Raw genomic sequence first — 14,886 nt, forward strand, 5'->3', positions numbered from 1 at the left:
ATTAGTTTAAGCCCTTAATATAAGATCCTTAAAATAGTGGCAGAGCTAGTAGAACTATAGCATAAACTAGTAATAGGTGCCTTTAGTAGGTTTCCCTATAAAGGTACTAAGGGTCCCCTTCTTTATAATATAAAGGCGATCCTCCTAGTAACTATAATAAAACTAAAGCTAGTTATAGATAGCTTAGCGAATATTAGGATTATTAGCAAGGATAGCTTCTAATTAAGTATAGGTCTTATAGCTACAATAGCAGGACTTGTATAAGTGCCCTAGATATAGTTAGAACTTGCTATAAAGAAAACAAAAATTAAGTGGAACTTACTACTACCTTTCTAATAGTTATACTTGCTAAAGAGATAAAGCTAGTTAATACACTAATTATAAGGAAGTAGCTTTATAAAGCTACTATTATATTCCTTATTATCTAAGTTACTAGAAATAATAAAGCTACTAAGCAACTATATTTAGGGAGATATATGCTAAGTAAAAAGTTAGTGTAGGAAATATAGGGAAAATATTAGAAGTACGCACCTTATCTTAGTAGGCCTAGCATAGGGTCTAACTGCCTTATAGTAGATCCCTACTACTAGCACTAGCAGCGGCAGATAATAATATAATAGGGGCTAGATAGGCAGGATTAACAGAAAGAGAGTAGAGAGAGGGCTAATTAGTAGGGAGAATCTATTGTGTGACAAGTAAGTTTAGGAAATTTATAGTAGGGTAGGATAGCTATATTAGAACTTTTATAGTAGGGTGCTAAAATAAGCGTATAGATACTATACGCGCGTACTACTTAATATATAGGCCTATTATAAATTAGGAAGGAATATAAAGATATAATAATAAAACTAAAAAATATAGTAATAAAGCCTAATATAGATTATAGAGGATAAAGATATAACCCTAGACCCCTAGAAAGATAATTTCACGATAGCTTATAGGGGAAGGTTAGGGGTATGTAAAGGGCTTAGGCTTATGCCTAAGCCTAGGTCTAACACAAGATAGACTAAGTCTAACACTACTTCTAAGTAAACACACTAGACACCTATAAAAAGGCGTAGAGAGCTTACCTCTCCTTTAAGATACTAAATACTATTATTAACGCTTATTGTATTCTCCCTTAAGGCCAGTCTATAACATTACTAAGCGCGTAGTAGCTAAGTATATAGCTACTACTACTACTAAGGAGGCCCTAATTAATACTACTTATAAGAAGTATATATAGTTATATTTAGCTAAGATTAAGAAGCTAAGGAAGGGGTATATCCCTGCCCTAGCTCTTACTCCTCCTCTAGCTCTATCTCCCTCTCTAGCTCTCGCTCCTGCTCCCTAGACCCTGTAACAATAAGGCAGAATTGCTCGCCTATTATTCTATGCTAAGTTAGGCCTAATAAAGGCCTAACTTACTAATATATATTAAGAGTAGCTTGCCTATATTAGGATAGGCATGTTCTTCTTATCCTTTTATACAAGACCTATAGGTGTAGGAATCTTATCCTTTTCTATATAGACGCGCACTCCTATATACCTTTAAGTTATATAGGGTACCTTTTAGATGCCCTACTTACTTATATTATTATAGTATAAGAAGAATATTATCCTAGCTAGTAATAGTATTTAAGAATTTTATATTTATTATTATTTTAAGCTAATAATTTAGTTCTAGTAGTAGTCTAACCCTATAACTCTATAGTTAGAATAGCTATTAGAACTTCTAATAACTAAAGCCTATAGGCTTAGACTTCTAGACTACTAGGTAGTACTAGATTACCTTTAGAAAAATCGCGTTAGATTACGTTAAGGTAGAGACTTAGAGACTACTAAAAGCCTAGAGGAATTAGAGGCAAGGCTAATATCCTTTTATAACTAACCCCCTAAAGAAAAGATTTATTATTCTTATTAACTACTAAAATATTAGATAAAGGTAAAGGAAGGGTATCTAGTTTAGCTACCTTTAAAAGCCTATTTACTAATAGAAAGAAATTAGATAAGGAGGACTTAATTAATAACGCCCTCCTAGAAGGACCCTCTTCCTATCTATCTCTTAAGGTACCTTATACTCCGTAAAAATTTTAAAGTAACACCTCCCTTAAAGATAAATATATATTAACCCTATCTAAAGAGTAAAGGTTAGAGGAATAGGTAAAGTAACTTAGTAATTAGTTATATAATACCTTGCTCTATAAAGAGATATTAGGTACTACCTAACCTAGCTAGACTTTAGCTTCTATATTAAACCCTATAGTATATACTATAAAAGCTAAGATATAATCTAAAAAGATAATAAATATCTCTATACTTAGTATTAGCGCTAATCCTACTTTTAGATAATACTAAGCGTCTATTTAGGATAAGCTAGAGATTAATACTAACTACTACTGTGCCGTGGTGAGGGATGTATGGGAGAAAAACAAGGCTTAGCCTAAAAGGTTAGGCGGATTGAATAGTATAAAGGCATAAAGGATTAGAGGATAGGAGAAAAAAGAAAACTCTTAGAGACTTCACTTTAACCTTACAATATCATCTTTTCACTCATGTTCCCGCATTAAACCATATCCTCCACTATAGCACCACTACTATTAAACCTTGCCCCTCCTACTTCTCCTCGTTTAAATAGGTTACTCTCCCTAACAGTTTAAATAGCAAAGCCTAAGGGGAACTTATCTTATCTTAGTAAAGGGGAGGGCCTAGCAGCATGCAACTAAGAGGACGTTTCTCTAAGAATAAGGAGGGCAGAGAAAAATTAAAAAATAGGTAGTATTAATAATTAATATTGTTAAGGCAAAAATAGTAGGCCTATATTAGGACGTGGCAAACGCGCGTTAGTAGGAATAGAGTAACAATACTAAGAGGCTAACTAGAAAACATTAGAAACACCAGAACAACCAGAACAACCAGAACTAGAACAACTAGAACTAGAATAACTAGAACTAGAATAACTAGAATAACTAGAACTAGAATAACTAGAATAACTAGAACTAGAACAACTAGAATAACTAGAACCAGAACAACTAGAATAACTAGAACTAGAATAACTAGAATAACTAGAACTAGAACAACTAGAACTAGAACGACTAGAACTAGAACAACTAGAACTAGAATAACTAGAACTATTAGAATAATTAGAACTATAAGAAGCATTAGCAATGCTAGAAGTGCTAGAATACCTAGAATATTACTACTAATAGAAAAGCTATAGCAAAGGCCACAGGATAGTGTGCGCTGTTAGTAGGAAAATAGGGCTAGGCTAAAGTTACTAACGTAATAAGAATCTACTAAAAACAAATATAAGTGCTAGCACTAGTTAGGAAGGGTGTTAAGGATATAGCTACTAAGGAAGAGGAGATAGTCTATAAAAGTAAGAGATAGGAAAGGGGGGAAGTAATATAAGCAAGCAGATACTAACTTATCTAATAATTTTAATTAATATTACTAGTTTATACACCTCCTTTAACATTTATAGAAGCCTACTACCTTAACTAAGCCTATCCTTTTTACTAGGAATAATACCTAGAGAAAGTAATATTACCCTAGGGTTAACTAAAATAGAAACCTCTAGACCCCTAAGAAGAGTCCTTGTCCCTATAAGGCCTAGGAAAACTAACTTTTAGTTCTAGGGGAGGGAGGTTATAGAGTTCCTAGATAACTATAACTACTAGGCAGAAAATAGGGGGCTAGATAAAGTAGACTAGCTAAAAATTCTGCTAGACTTCTATAATACTATATATAGAATATTTATAAAGAAGCTTAGACCCTACTAGAAGTAAGACTAGGAGGAGCTACAGGAAGCTATAAAGGAGCACTAGAGGGACTAGGATATAGCCTAAAGGATAGGTACCTAAACCTTCCTAGATACGTATATATAAGAAGCCTCTAGGAACTTCCTAGGTCTCTTAGACTACTATACTAATTTTATAGTGTATAGTAATACCTACCTAGTATCTAAATAGCTATATAAAAGCAAGGTTAGATTCTTCTTCTTTAGAGGGTTACCCTAGGTAGATAAAGAGCTAGTCTTGCTTAGTATGCTAGGAGGGCCTAATAGTAATAAGGTAGCAAGCTATAAGCTAGAGAAGATCTATACCTATATTAAAAGAATCTATTAGCAAAGAGAAGGAATAAAACATATATTAGCTAGCTAAATAGAGGAAGATGCTTAGCAGGCATATTAGATATTAGAATTAGCAAAAGCCACGCCTATAAAGGAGGATATTATAGAGGCAGCGAAAGGCGTTAGAAAGGAGTAAGCTACTACCTAACTACTACTAAACGTTAACCTAGAAATAGACTAGTTAATTAGGGCACTAGGAAAAATAAAGATAAGTTTAGCTAAGGCTAATAGGCTATAGGAACACTATATAATAGGCCCGCTACTAAAAAGCCTAGCAAACTAGCTCTACTTTATTTTACATGCAACTAATACTAGGATAGAGTAAGGAATACATTAGAATACTATAGTAATTAGGGGGTTACTAATAAACTAGCTAAGAACCTAGGGCCCTACGCAAACAATAACCACTTAGCTAGGGCTATAGAGTTATAGGGGGTATAACAAGAAACTACCTACCTACAATATATATAGATTAGAAACCTACCTAGCAAGGGACTGCCCCCCCTAGTTAGAACTTATAGCGCTAGGGTAGGTAAGCACTTCCTAGAATCTAGAAATAAGGACTAGGATATTTTACTATAGACTATTATATAAAAGACTAGGGTAGGTTACTAAGCTAGCACTATAGAACCTTGCTCTTTACTAGATAAAGAAAAGGTTGCGTAAATACTACAAAGTTACTAAGGATATCCTTAGCTAGCTAGTATTATAGGTTAAGCTAGAACTATTTAATAGAATAGATTTAAGAGGCTAGTAGTAGAGGCAGACTTAAGGACTAGACTACCTAGTAGTAAAAAGAGCAGGAGCTAACGCAATATCTTCCTAGAATTAAGGATTAGAACTAGGAGATACTTAAAAAGAATATAAGTAGTTCTTAAACTATTAAATACTATAAACTAGTAAGGAAGACCTAGTAGTAATAACGCTAGATTATATAGACTTAAGACATATTATCCTAGGATTAGTAGATAAGAATACACCTAGGATCCACGCCTCTATAAGGGAGAAAGAAAAGCGAAGGGACTAAGTCTTAGAGGAAGTAAGGATAGGATTAATCTAGAAGCACAGGCGAGGAAGACTAACACAAAACCTAGTAAACTAAGAAGAGGGGGTAAGTAAGGAGATAGAACTTAAAGAGACCCTAGAGATTCTATACCTAGCTTAGGCCTATATAGACCCCTTCGCGATAATCTAGCTACTAAATAATATAGGTAAAGGCTATGCAAATTTAGGGCCTAACTAGGACCTACTAGTAACAAGAAGAAAAGTACAGTTTAAAGAAGTAAAGAATAAGGAGCTTAAGGGGATAATACGCCTAAGCCTAAACTAAATAATAGCTGCTTTTCTTAGACAGGAAGTCTAGGGAATTATAGTAGCTAACCTACTAGGGCAAGATTATCTATAGGAACAAATTAAGACGTTATTACAGGAACCCTAGACTTAAGTCCTGCTAGATAATAACTTTAGCAGGGTAAACATAGTAGAGCTAGGGGGCCTAGAAAGTGCGCTAGTCCTAAATAGGTATCTAAAGGGTGCGCTAATTTCACCCTTTAGATATATTAACTAATTAGAGGAGCTAGAGGTAAAGGACCCTACGCTAGGTTAGCGCAATATGCGTGTAATGCCAGAAGTACTTAATACCTAAGCAAGGCTCTAATTTAGACAAAACTTAGATAGGTATAGAAAAGATTTAGTTATATAAGAAGAGAAAGATAAGTCTTACGCTAACTAGGAATTAAATTAGATAACTCTCTACACAGAACTACTAACCTGCTAGACTAGTATAAGGGGGAATATAGTAAACTACCTAATTAATATAGGGGTATAAATAAATCTCTTAAGATTAAGTGCTGCACAGGCGTTATAGGTACCTATTAAGACACTAACCTAGACCCTAAGGCATACGCAGGGGGTAGTCATAGCTAATAGTAGGATAGACCTATTTATTAGAACCGCGTGGAATATGCTAGTACGCATAGGGGAGGTAGAGACCCTAACTTATTTTAGGGTAATTATAAACCTAACCTACTTAGCTATATTAGGGGGGCTATAGTGTACCTCTACTAGGCTAGCTATTTAGTACAATATCTATAGGAGGGTTACCTACTAGGTGCTATCCTTAGATAGGGAAAGGAATGCAGTCTTTATAGCCTTAGATCTAAAGCTAGAAGACAGAGATAAAATAGAAGAGGAAGACAAGTTAGAAAACTAATAGCAGGACCCTTGCTTAGGAAAGAGATCCTGTAAAATTAATACCTAGGAGATAAATGCTGCATAGCAGAATATATAGTATATTTAAAATTTCTGCAAGAGGTAGACTATATAGAGCTATAAGCAGGATTTAGTAAATATAGACAACTATTCACCTTAGAAGATAAAAAGATACTAGAAAAATAGGTAGCACAAACTATAGGATATAGTATAGGGGTAAGTAAAGACCTATAGGCTATCTAAGAGCTAAACCTAATATTAGTAATATATAAGCTAAATTAAGGTGCACAGTAAAAAGTAGCGCAAATAGTTACTAAGGTAAGCACTAAGTATAAAAAAGTTAGCAAGAAAATCTAACTAGTAGATAAACTAAAAGAGAAGGATAAGGATATAGAGTTTAGAAGGGAGGACTAGAAAATAGTAGCTAAGGAAAACTAACTACTAAAGCTTAGTATTCGCGAAAGGGTTAACCTTAGCCCTTTTAACTATCTTTTTAAGAAAAGATATATATTATTTCTAAGAGGGTCTAGGCTAACTACTAAGAGGATACAAGAATAGAAATTTAGTCTAGACTTATTAGCAGCAGAAAGGACTCTATTTTAAGAAATAATTCTTAATAGAGAAGCAGCTATTACCTTTAACTTTAGAGAAAGTAGACGTATTACTTAAGACGTTAGCCTACCTTACTAAATAAAGACAATCCTGCATAAGGCATAGCAAATACGCAGTTTCCTAGTAGCTAAGGCAGTAGAAGAAGAATTTGTTTAGATATTAGAAGAGCGTCTAGATTAAGGAACACTTAAGAGGTGCAATAGCCTATACTAGAACCTATATTTCTTAGTAGTAAAGAAAGATAGGAAGTACTATCTAGTCTAGAATACTATCTATATAAATAAGGTTAGCTAGAGGGACGCTAACCTACCTCTAACTATAGATAAATTCTCTAAGAATTTTGCTAAGTGCAAGATATTATCCCTAATAGACATGTTTTTAGGATATAACTAGATTACCCTACACCTAGATAGTAGAGACATAACTGCTATACACACCCCTATTAGCCTACTACAATCCTGCACTATAGTACAAGAAGCAACAAACTTAGTAGCAGCCTTTTAGAGAATTATAATAAAAATACTATATAATTATTCCCCTTATATAATACTATTTATAGACAATATAACTATAGGGGGGCCTAAGACTAACTATAGGGGCAAAGAGGCGCTTCCTAGGGTCTAGAGATTTGTGCTTAAGCATGTGCAGCAGCTTAACTAAGTCCTAGCAGATATTAAGCAAGCAGGGGGTACAGTTTTAGGAAAGAAATATTATTAGGGCATAGCTTGTCTTAGCGTTATAGGCTATAAGGTTAGCTTTAAAGGAAGATACCCTAACTATATAAAGGTAGAAAAGATTATAAAATAGCTAGAATATAGAAATATAAGGGAAGTCTAGATATTTATTAGGATCTGTGTCTACTACTAGATATAGGTTCCTAGCTTTACTATCTAAGCAAAGCTATTATTTATACTCCTATAAGGCAACACTAGGTGGACATAGGAAGAACCACAGAGGGTAGCAATAAAAGAGCTTAAGCATTTTATTACCACAGCACTAGCCCTAATAACTATTAATTACAAGACTAGAGGGACTGTCTACCTTATAGTAGACGCTAGTAAGAAAGGCGCAGGAGCTTCCCTAGAACAAATAGGGCTAGATAGAAGGCAATATCTATACTAGTTTAAAAGTACTGTATAGTTAAAGTCTAAAGCAAAGTAGCACTCTACTAAGCTAGAGTGTAGAGCTGTGCTATAGGCCCTAAAAAAGTTTAGAGTTTAGCTCTATAGAACACTATTTATTATTAAGACAGACGCTTAAACCTTAATTACTTAGCTTAATTAGTCCTTAAGCAAAATACTAGAGGGAGTAATAAATAGGTAGCTTGCTGCTATTTTAGCGTAGGACTTTAAAATTCAACATATTCTAGGCAAGAGGAATATAGTTACAGATACTCTATTATAATATCTAAAAGAGGATAGATAGGAACCCCTAGATAAAACTAAAGATAACATTAAAGACTTTATTAAGCATATAATTACTAACGTTAAGTTATATAATCTAACAAAGGACAAAGTACTACGTCCTAAATATAGCGCTAAATTAGAAGGAATTACCTAGTTTCTAGTTAGGTTTAAAATCCTAGATATTCCACAGAAGGAGTTAAGAGCATAGAAGAAACAAGCATTAAACTTCTTCGTAAGAGATAGGTTCCTCTTCCACAAGACATCTTAAAATATAGCAGTAAGACAAGTAGTTAATAATAAAGATATTAGGATTACTACTATATAGGAAATACATCACCTTATTAGTTATTATAGGGTAAATACTATCTACTTAATAATAGCTTAGCGATATTAGTAGGAAAGGATATATAAGATAGTAAGGCTTACTCTACGCACGTGTTATAAGTGTTAGAAAAGAAGCAGCAAGAAGAAGGTTAACATACTTACTAACACCTACTCCTATGCGCTATAGGAGATAGTAGCTATTAATATAGTTTACATACCTTATAATTCTAGGAAATAATTCCTAGTAATAGCCTAGGACTATTTAAGCAGGTAGCCTAAAGCACAAGTATTACTAAATAATAGATTAAAAACTATTGCTAAATTTATATATAAAGACATCCTATATAGATAGAGTATAGTATAAAGGATTATAGTTAATAGGGGGCCTAACTTCTAAAAAGTTATTTATAATTTAGCTACTATCTATAGCATACATAGGGTTTAGATCTCTACCTATAACCCTTAGGCTAACAGAAAAATTAAAGGAGGGTATAAACTAATTATTAACGCACTTGCAAAGCTCTAGGGGAGCTAGGTCTCTAATCTACTAATAGTACTCCTAGCTAACTAAATATCTATTTAAGAAAATACTAGATACTCCGCATACTAGCTAGTTACTAGTTAGAACCTAGTACTCCTAATTAAACTAGCTCTTCTAATATAGCAGACGCTTCCCTTTAGGTAGATAATAGATAGGGCTTAGCTACTAGTAGTAAGGGCCACCTAGGTTAACCTAAGAGATTAGTTTCTTAAAGATGCAGTATTAAGAATTAAGAGGCTGCGCTTATAGAAGAAAGAATATTAGGACAACTATAAGGAAATTTAAAGAGAGGAAATTAGCCCTAGCTTATTAGTACTACTATAGGATTTGGCCCGCTAGATAGATATATCTAGAGATAGGAAACTTAGTAATAAATAGCTAGGTCTATACCTAGTAGCGCAGAGCTTTCTAGAGTTAGGGATATATTAGCTAAAAGATTTAGATAGAGCTAAGTTTGCATATATAACGCTAGGCTAAAGGGTAAAGATCTTCTACTAGAGAAGCTAGGATAAGGTAAACTAGGAAGACTAAGGACTTATAAAGTTATAGGATAGGGCACTATAGGAAAATAGGCATATCTTCTAAGCGCTACCTACGCAGTTTAATAAGTTAGGTATAGAGGGAAGAGAAGAAAATAAGGAAGCTAAATTAGAGAATTAGGGCTAGGAAATCCTATAACTAGATATAGGCGGTCCTACTCTTAAGATTAGGCCTAGGACGCTCTTAGACAAAGAATAAGCAGAATACTAATATTTTAATATCTTAGATTCTAGTAAAAGTAATTAAGAGGAGGATAATTAATAATTAAAGAGTTAATAGTATTAATACTTTAGTGTTAAAACTTAGGAAAAAAGATGCGCTATAGGACAGGCGCAAGATTAGTAGGGGGAAGGCAGGAAGCGCGCTAGTCCCAAATAGGTATCTAAAGGGTGCGCTAATTTAACCCTTTAGATATACAACGCTCTAATTAGCCACACTAACTGCCTACCTACGCGCGGACAAGTAATTATAATAAGGATAATAAGAAAGTAAAGGTAGAAGGATAATAAATAAGTAAAGGTAGAAGGATAATAAACAAGTAAAGGTAGAATAAAGTAAAGGTAGGAGAACAATAGGAAGGCGCAAGTATAATAGGAAGGCACGCGTGTTCCTATATATATTCTGCCTATACTACTACTACTATAACAAGCTACACTAAAAACTTTAGATATCTAATAAAGCTATAAGTATCTAATAAAGCTACTACTAGAAGATCCTAAATAAAATAACGAGCCCTAAATAGTTATTAGAAGTCTAGAAAGGAAAACAGCTAGTAGTTAAGCTAAGTTTACTAGGATCCCTAATATTAACAGGTTCCCTGCAGCCCCTAAGGTTAAGCCTATAACCTAGAGGGTTGTAGCTATAGCCTATAACACCTAGAAGTTTTGCACTAGACTATTAGCATACGTTACAATAGAGGAGTCTTTTAGCTATTAAAAGGTTAGACTTAGTTTAGCCTAAAGAGTTTAACACGTAGACCTAGGCACTTTATAAAGGTATCCCTCTTCTATAGAAAGGAGGTGTAACTATAGGTAGCTAGATTAATAAGATGCGTGTAAGCACTATTACGCAATAGAGGAATATTATAGATAACTTTATAGGAGCACTAGGGGAGCACTTTAATAAAACTTTAGGATTAATAATAGTAGCAGGGAGCTTTATAGAGTCTAGCCTAGCACTTATACAGTTATATAGTAGTGTAGCTAATTTTAGGCTATAGTACCTATTTATAAAGGAAGCGCGCAATATATACAAGAAATAGCTTAATAAAATACGCTTAGCAATATAGTATATCTGCGCTAATTACGCTAAATTTAGTTAGAAATACCTAAGCTAGTTTACCCTATAAGTAGGTTAGACACACTAAGGATATATAGACGTAAGGTACCTCCTATATTGCGTAGGTCTAGACTAGCTTACTAGCTTCCTAAACTTAGAGGTATACTATAGAATACAGGGTTAAAACTAGTTAAAAGACAATTTTATTAACATTACTAACTAGCACAGGGTCTAGGTTACAATTACTAAGCTAATAGGAAAGGTAGATACTATCTTAAAGGCTAAGGAAGAACTAGAGGACTATTTCTTATAATATATTAGGGTAATTATTTATTACTATATAATAGGCCTATATACCCTACCTAGACTAACGCTTAAAGGTATAAGTAACCTACGCAACTTTAATATACGCTATAGAGAGGAGGATAGTGCTTACGCTAGGATTTAGCGCCTAGTGCTACAATAGTATAGGAAGTTAGAGAACTAGGTAGGGGTGCTACTTAGTATAATCCCCCCTAGTAAATAGATATAAAAAGAGGGTATAAGGCTATTAATAAACTATAGGATACTAGTGCTAAAAGAAATTAAAGATGTTCTAGCTAGCTCTCTGTAAGGAAGCAGAGAAGTAGCTAAAAAGAAAGTAGAGGAGGAGAGGGTAACACAAGAGATTAAGAATCTAGGTTATAACTAGCTACCTAGGACTATATCCTACGCTAGACGCGCCTAGACTATACTACTAGATAGGAGTGTGGTCTAGAATAGAGGACTATTAAGGTTAGGAAGCATAGCAAGGGAGTTATAGAGTTATAAGAAAAGGATAGAGAATATACTAGATACTACCCTAGGAGAAATTAAATTAGCTACCTATATCTTAGAGGAAGAATCTCTAGTAGAATTGCCTATACAAAGGATAACAAGAGCTTAAGGAAGACACGCTGCCTAGCTCTTAAAAAGGATAGAAGAGAACGTTTACTAGGAGTTTAGAATTATTAGCTAATATATAGTAGTAGGCCTATAACTATAGGATACTAATATAGAGGTAATAAATAAATTACGCAACTCTTTACCTAGACTACTTAAGGAACTTAATAAGATTCTAGATACTAAGATAATAATACTAGAAGAAGAGGGTATTACTAAAGATAAGTATACTATAGTTAAGAATAAAGCGCCCTATTAGTGTAAAAACTAACGCTCTACACTATAATTAATTACTACTAGGATTAGAAGTAGCGTACTTAATAATACTAAGCAAAGGAAGCTAGTTAAAGCATAGTACTACAAAGTTACTAATTGCAGCACTATCTAGGATGCTAAGGGGAGGATAGTACAGGATTTAAATTAGGTATACTTTAGCTACTTAAAGTTTATTACTAGCAAGATAGGGCTCTATACTTAGACTCTAAATATAGAGGCAAGTAATAGATAGCTAAACGTGCTATACTATAAGCCTAGAGAATAGGGAAATTTACAAGCTAACCTAGTTACTACAGTAGCTTTTACTAAGCTATTTAACTAAGATTACACCTCTAAGGATTTGTAAGCTTATTACTACTAGCTAAAGAAGATAGAACTAATAATTAACTAGGCCTAACTATAATAGGTAATAAGATTTAAGTAGAGTTACTAAGGCTTCTTATAGAAAGGAAGCATAACCCTAGACACCTTTACCTAGATCTATAAAGACCTAGAACTAGTAAGAATAGTAGATAAGTACTTTAAGATATATAAATAGCACTTAAGGGAGATAAAGTAGGTAGCTAATTTAGGGTAGTGTAGGACTATATACTACTCTATTATTTAATAGCTAGTATAAGGGGATATAGGATACTAGCTCTAATATACTATAATCTAGGAAACTATAAACCTAATCTTATACCTATACTACACTAAGTACACCTAGGCAGGAGACTAGATATTCTTTTGTTACGTAGACGTAAACCTTTCTAAGGTAGCGTAGTTAGGATAAGGGCTTAAGATAATCTAAGGCTTAGTTTCTTTTAATAATAAGGACTAAGATAACTATACTAAGCTCCTAATTAGATTTAAAGAAGTATAGAAGAATTAGGTAAATTAGATAGATAGGGGGTTAAGAAGGAACAAGAGGGCCTATATCTAGGCATAGGAAGATAGGGTGCACTAGCCTAAAGAGCTAAGGGAGAAGTGCCCTATAGTAAGATAGGAGAAGGAAATCTATTAAAAAGGATAGGTAAGGATTATAAGCCTAGTAATACTATATAGATCTACTAGACCTACTACTTAAACGCGGCGTATAGTTCTACTATAGTATATAAAAGTATAGGACAATATAATAATAATAGAGGTGCTAGAGATAGGGATATATATAGAGATTGCACTAGCCTACCTATAGATAAGTATAGCCCTAAAGACTCTATTAGGGCACCTAGTTAAATATAGTAGAGTCTAATAGCAATTTCCTAGAGATATCTAGGCTACCTATCCTACCTAGGTCTTAAAGGCAATTATATATTAGGTTTAATAGGATAACCTATTAGTAAAGGTAGAGATCTAGAAGTACCTAATAGGAGATTTAAATAGAGAAAGGATAGGAGTATAGATTAGGAAGAGTTAGGTTAAGATAGTAAAGGAGTTAAAGAAGAATTAGGCTATCTGCGTTAAGAATAAGAAGCTTGTATTTAGCAAGGATAAGGAGGCTAGGGTACTAGACTAATCCTATTTTAGCACTAAGGGGGTATAGCCTACTAAGGCAGGAGAGTAGTAGAGGTATAATAGATAGATTAAGCAATTAGAGACTCTAGATATAGTTAAAAAGCATCTAGGAGCTATTAAAGAGGAACAAAAGGTAGAGGGATCTAGGCGCCTAGGGCTAGGCTATCTAGGAAGCCTAGTAAGGGCGCAGAGGAGAACTATCTTATTAAGTTTAGGTTTAAGATTAGAGACCCTAGATACTCCTACTCCCTTACCTAAAGCTTAACAAGCTAGGAACTAGGGTTACTAACCTAGAGGAGGAGAGTAAGGGCTAAGCTTAATAGGGCTAAGCTTAAAGGAGGGGGAGGTTTGTGCTATAGTATAGGATATATAGGAGAAAAACAAGGCTTAGCCTAAAAAGTTAGGCGAATTAAATAGTATAAAGGTATAAAGGATTAGAGGATAGGAAAAATATAACTTCTATAGTCTTTACTTTAACTCTACAATATTATCTTTTTACCTATATTTCTGCATTAAACCTATATCCTCTGCTATAGGATCACTACTATTAAACCTTGCCCCTCCTACTTCTCCTCGTTTAAATAGGTTGCTCTCCCTAACAGTTTACTATAAGCTTAATAGCTTAATATAAAAGGACGCGTATCTAATACCCTATATAGATAATCTATTATCCTAGCTAGCTAAAGCTAAAATTTTTATAAAGGTAGATATTAATACTACCTTTAATAAGATCTAAATAGACCCTAACTTAGAGGAGTACACTACTTTCTACACTAGGTATAGTGCCTAGAAATGCAAAGTCCTACTATTTAGGCTGTGTAACAGACCTGTAACCTATTAGCGCTATATAAATAATATACTAATAGATTATTTAGACAACTTCTACATCGCCTATTTAGATAATATCCTTATCTACTCTAAAAACCTTGCTACTTATAAGGACTATGTTTAAAAAGTCCTTAAGCGTCTTTGTTCTGCTAGATTACAGGCTAATATTAAGAAAAGCGAATTCTATACAACCTGTACCTATTACCTTAGATATATCCTTACTAATAAAGGCTTAGAGGTAGATCCTAACAAAGTTAAAGTACTCTAAACTAGTCCACTCCTAAGACAATAACTAGAGTAAAGTCCTTCCTAGGATTTACTAGATTCTACTAGCAATTTGTAGA

Source organism: Plenodomus lingam (assembly GCF_022343315.1).
Source record: "Plenodomus lingam strain CAN1 chromosome Unknown contig_8, whole genome shotgun sequence".
NCBI classification, from domain to species: Eukaryota; Fungi; Ascomycota; class Dothideomycetes; order Pleosporales; family Leptosphaeriaceae; genus Plenodomus; species Plenodomus lingam.